Here is a 5,998-nt window from a genome sequence, read left to right on the forward strand (position 1 = left end):
GAGAGCCAGAATAATTTTCCCGGTCAGACATTCCAAATGGGTATCCAATATGGTACCTGTTAGGAAGAAAAACGGAGATATTAGAATCTGCATCGACTTCCGGAATCTCAACAAAGCCTGTCAGAAGGACAATTTTCCCCTCCCACCTATGGAGCAAATATTACAGGCTGTAGCAGGCTCAGAATTGATGTCTTTCCTGGATGGATTTTCAGGATATAATCAAGTGCTGGTACACCCAGACGATCAGCTAAAAACCACCTTCCGAACTAAGTGGGGTACCTACGCGTATCGAAAGATGCCGTTCGGTCTGATCAACGCCGGCGCTACTTTTCAGAGAGCTATGGATATTGCGTTCAAAGGGTTAATCAATAAATCAGTAGTGATTTACCTGGATGATATAACTGTGTACTCCAAAAAACGAAGCGACCATCTCAAAGATTTGAAGCAAATCTTTCAAAGATGTTTAAGGTATGGAATCTTGCTTAACCCGAAGAAATCTTTTTTTGCGTTGAGTGAAGGAAAATTGCTAGGATTCATAGTGTCCAAATGGGGCATCCACATCGAATCTGCCAGAATCAAAGAAATTTCCGAGATATCCATGCCCCATAACAAAAAGACCATGCAATCTTTCCTAGGACAGATCAATTTTGTGAAAAGATTTGACCCAGATTTTTCACGTATTATTTCTCCTTTACAAAAAATGATAAAAAAGACTTCAAGCTTTAAATGGGGTCTAGACGAGCACGAAGCGTTTAACTTAATTAAACAAGCCATCATCGACGCTCCATCCCTAGCAACCCCAAATTTTTCAGAACCATTTGTCTTATACACGTTTTCCTCAGAGCATTCTTATGCTGCGATCTTGACCCAGGCAAACAAAGAAAAGGCAGAAGCCCCAATCGCATTCTTTAGCTCAAACTTACAAGGTGCTGAGCTGAAATATTCGGACGTAGAAAAACAGGCATATGCCGTCTTTAAAGCAGTCAAATATTTCAGACCCTTCTTGCTAAAGGCCCATACCAAGGTCATAGTGCCATTCCCAGCAGTAAGAAACCTCCTGATTCAGAAAGACGTGGGCGAAAAGAGAGCGAATTGGATCACCGCCTTGCAAGAATACGACCTGGAAATCAAGCCGGCACACATCGTAAGAGGCCAAGGCTTCTGTAAGATGTTAGCTGGAGCATCGCAAATCCCCGAAGAGTCACCTGAAGAGGTACACGCGTATGAGGTAAGCCTAAACGACGTAGAATCATTTTATGCCGACATCATTTATTTCCTAAAGAACGGATATGCTCCATTTCACCTGGATCACATAAAAAAGAGAGCTCTGAGGTTAAAAGCTAAACAATACCAGCTCGTAAATGGTGTCTTATTTAAAACAAACTATGATTCTGTGCTTCTTAGATGTCTTGAGAAAACTGAAGCCGAAAAGGTTTTGCAGGAACTCCACGATGGACCAGCAGGTGGACACTATGCTGGAGAAACCACCGCACACAAGATCTTACGTGCAGGATACTACTGGCCCACGCTGTTCAAAGACTCGTACAATCACGTGAGAAATGCCAAGTCTGCCAAACTGCTGCAGGAAAACAAAAGAAGTCATACATGCCACTGCAGCCGGTCAACATCGAAGAGCCGTTCAGCCAATGGGGCCTGGACATAATAGGTGAGATCGTTCCTCACTCCTCTAAATAGCATAGGTATATCCTCACTGCAACTGACTATTTTACTAAATGGGTAGAGGCAGTTCCGCTCAAGACAGCTAATTCTGAAAACATTGTTGAATTCATAGATCAGTTTATCATTACTAGGTTTGGATTGCCAACGGCCTTAATATTTGATAATGCTTCATATTTTTCTGGAAATACCATGACTGAGTTCGCGCTCAAAAGAGGGTTCAAACTGAAGTATTCTGCCAACTACTATCCGCAAGGCAATGGGTTGGCTGAATCAACGAACAAGAACCTAATCAGGATTATCAAAAAGACAGTTGACCAAAACCAAAAGAATTGGCACAAAGCGCTGGTAAACGCCTTATGGGCAGACAGAATTACCAAGAAAGCCTCTATCGGGACTTCTCCCTTTAATTTGGTTTACGGGAGAGAAGCAGTTCTTCCTACTCACTTACTCATCCCCTCTTTGTCCTTAGTACAATACATTGATGAAGTACCTACTTCTCCCTTACAACTAAGGAAAATGGAGGTAATCAAGTTAGAAGAACGACGAGAACAGGCCAAGAAAACCCATGCTCACCACCAAGCGCAGATAAAATCCTCTTTTGACTCGAACATAAAGACCAGAAAAAACTTCCAGATGGGTGATCTAGTTTTGAAGTGGGATAAGGCTCACGAAGAAAAGGGCAAACATACGAAATTCCAGAAGCTATGGCTTGGTCCTTTTCAAATCGTAGAAGTCATAGGCCCGTCGACTTTTGTGTTGCAGGACTTGACAGGCAGAAGAGATTCTCTGCCTGTAAATGGACAAATCCTCAAAATATATTTCCCATAGAAGGTCATCCTTCTGTTTTTGTAGGATAGTTTTAAATTTTCATGTTAGTTTTCATTTTTCATAGATAGGGCTGGTTGTGAATGATCATAAATAGTATTCATGAAGCAACATACCATTTATGTATCAGATTTTGATTTCACTTGTATAAATAGCAAAACTTTTCGAAAAATCTGACTTTTATTATTGACAAATAGAGTTGACTTTAACCTGAATATGATGTTAGTTTCAAACTTCACAAAGAAACCTGGGATGAGAGTAACTTTTGGCAAAAAATTGTTTTATGCCAATGCTATGAAAGGTATCATCGATAGCAAAATAGGTATTCTCTGCAAAACTGCTGTTCTTAAAACTCTATTATTGTCGTCCAGAGCTTTCTTAAGGAAAAACAATGACTTCCTACCTGCTAAGGAAAATTGCAGCATCCAGAGAGACAATCCAAGAAAACACTATATCTCAAAGAATAAGAGGTCTCATCACGAGCCGGCTTATCATGATCACAGATATTATAACTTGCTGACTTTGCCACTACTGTCTACCAAAACAGGGCAACGACTCAAGATTGTGCAATCGAAAGACAAGGGGTCTCATCACGAGCCAGCTTGTTCAGCAAAAAGTATAAATCAAGTGAATGACTGTGTCATAATTTGGCCACCAAACCAAGACATTGTTCTTTAGAGAATAAAAAATCAAAAAAAAGAAAGAAAAAGTGTCAAAAGGATTTTTCTCTGGAATGTTGTAAATAACCTCAAGCAGGAAAAAGGATCATTGCTGGATAACATGGTATCCCTGTCGAGGCTATGGACGCTTGCGGGCAGCAGAGGCTCTACCTGCGACAAATGAGCATACTTTACAAAGCCAGTACGCAGAGAAGACCTTATTTTGTCTTTGAGGAGACTGAGTAATGACTAGGTATGAATACAAAAAATAACCCAGGGGAAACAAACAATCAAAATCAAATAAGAAGTTGTGACGAAGCATCATTGACAGGATAAAAGGTAATACTCTATCTGTCCATAACAAAATTTAGGCATAAGAAAACTTTTCTGTTTTGGAAGTGAAAATGCAATAGAACAAGCAGAGATAACTGGTTCTTCACAGTGAATCGCCATTGTTGTGGTCACCAACAACCCCCCTTTCTTCACTTGACATTAGCAATAACGTCAAGCGAAGAGGGGACCCTGAACGAAAATCCCAAAAAAATATTTTTTCTAAAGTTTTTGTATTTCTCTCCCTAAGGCTCAAAATCGCATCGCAAAGAAAGGCCAAAGCATAGCTCGAGCGCGAAAAACAAATACTGCGAAATTGCGATGCGAAGTTCATCGCATCGCATACTTCGCACGCGCCCCTTAAAAGAAAAACCTTCGATCAATGCGATCGCCGATATGCGATATCGCAAATCGCAAGCATTACACTATACGACGTAACCATTAAATGAGAACTTGCGATATTTGCGATTTGCGATCTACGATGGCAGCGATCTGCGATCTGCGACCTGCGATCTGAAAAGACTTACCACACGATAAACCCATGCATTAAGCGCGCGCCTTGAAAGAATTTAATGACCGCATGCTTAAGTATCTAGGAATGATTGCGTTACATTTATCGAAGAGTCAAGTGATGATGGATGTCAGAATTATGCGTTCATTAGAGATTAATGCTTTCACGTCAAGTCTTTTCATTTCACTTCTCCTTTGCGTAGACTGCAAGACATGCAACTGATATAAGTTTATACGCAAGAAACATCTGAAGGAAAGAGGAAAGTGCCAATCAGCAAAGAGAGAATGCTTTCGCAAAATGGATGCCGCATGCAACAGAACCGCAGATCTCAGGCTATCAACCAACCGGCACTGATGAAATTAGACTATCCAGGACTCAGAGTCAAAGGCGCACAAAAGCAGCGTATTCAGAAAAGATCCTGAAGCTAAGACTTAATGAAGCAGAGAAAGAAGCGCATGAGAAGGAGAACGCTTCAGGAAAACCTGGAACAAAGAACGGAAGAAATTCTCGAAACAGGGAGTTGCCCATGCAGCACGACTCTTAACCCACTCAATCCACCGCACGACCGAAAACTGAAAACGGCAACAGCAAAATCAGTTCGAGAAGAAACTGGGACACGCTAAGTATACACGCGGCGAATACACCCAGCTAGAGAAAGGTTTTCGAAAATATCTTCTGGTCTGCCGGAAGGAAGTGCCAGCTCCTGCTATTTCCACTTTTATCTCCCGAGCGAAACAAGAAGGCGGCTAGCCGACTCTTCCCAGGAAAGCATTACACTGTTGACAGCACTAAAGAGAATATACAGAAATGGTCAGAAATTAGATTTTAAGTTTAGAAATAAAGTTGCTTTTAGTAAAAGGGCGGTCATTTGAGGCCAATTCCCTAATTTCATGTAATTAATATTGATTAGTTAGTAGTATTTAACCCTTCTCATGGTTTTTGGAGAGGGGTCCGGAAATCTGTCAAAAAACTTATCCTCAGAACATGCACTTCTGCACCCTTAGAGGAGGTTTTTGATGAATGGATGGATTGAGATTTATTTATGTTTGCGTTTTAATATCTGTTACTGATGTTGCACTTCTGTACTCTTAGCAGATGTTAGAACAAGTAGAAATAAATCATTGTTACTTGAAGTTTATTAGTGAACTTAGTCATAAATGGTACTTTTATCTCTTGGTGGGGTCATTTATTTATGTTTAACATATAGAAAATCGATTATGCGATATGTTGTTCACAACTACTCTGCCTAACTTCTTATGTAGAATGGTTTATCTTTATTGATTTATATTCTGATATCAGTTGAATGATCTTTATTGCCGGCTGCTGTTAGAAATCTTTCTAGATCGCATAACAAAACAAAAACACCCCGGGTTAGCATAGATTAGATGTATTTTTCTTCATTAGATTACATTAGCATAGAGTTAATTTAGCAGTTAGAATTAAAACTAGATTAGAAGAATCCCCCCCCCCCCCCCTTCCTTAGATTAATACCATCAGACTCTACGCACACACACACACCCATCACATTGGGAAATTGGTCCCATTACCCCCAGTCGGACCCGCTACTCCAAACGGGCAAGGAGCCGCCAACCAGGTTCCGGACCGGGTGGGTATCCCCCTTGTTGTTGACCCGACCTCGGGGCCCTCAACACCCACCTACTGGGAAAGTTTGATGACTATCAACACCTTCTCTTCTTTGACTATCAGTAGTCTCTTTGTAAAATTCTTCCTTTGAAAGAGGATTCATCCTATGCCTCTTAGCACCGGGCTATTTTGAGGGTCCACTGGTAGGGGTAGCTACTTCCCTGTCTCTCCTTTTGTTCTTTTCCTCATTCAAAGGAGTCTACAAGATTGGGGGTTCTCCCACATTGACTTGAGTTGGAGGAGTATGTATGTGGGCCTGCTCTTTGGAAGTTTCAGGCTGTTTAGACATTATGGACTATTTTGTAGCCTGAGTGCTTGTCTCTATTTCTTTACCTTTGGAAGTACTTGT

The sequence above is a fragment of the Pinus tabuliformis genome, chromosome Q (genome assembly GCF_031772625.1).
Source record: "Pinus tabuliformis cultivar Carrire ecotype Pingquan chromosome Q, CPIR1, whole genome shotgun sequence".
NCBI classification, from domain to species: Eukaryota; Viridiplantae; Streptophyta; class Pinopsida; order Pinales; family Pinaceae; genus Pinus; species Pinus tabuliformis.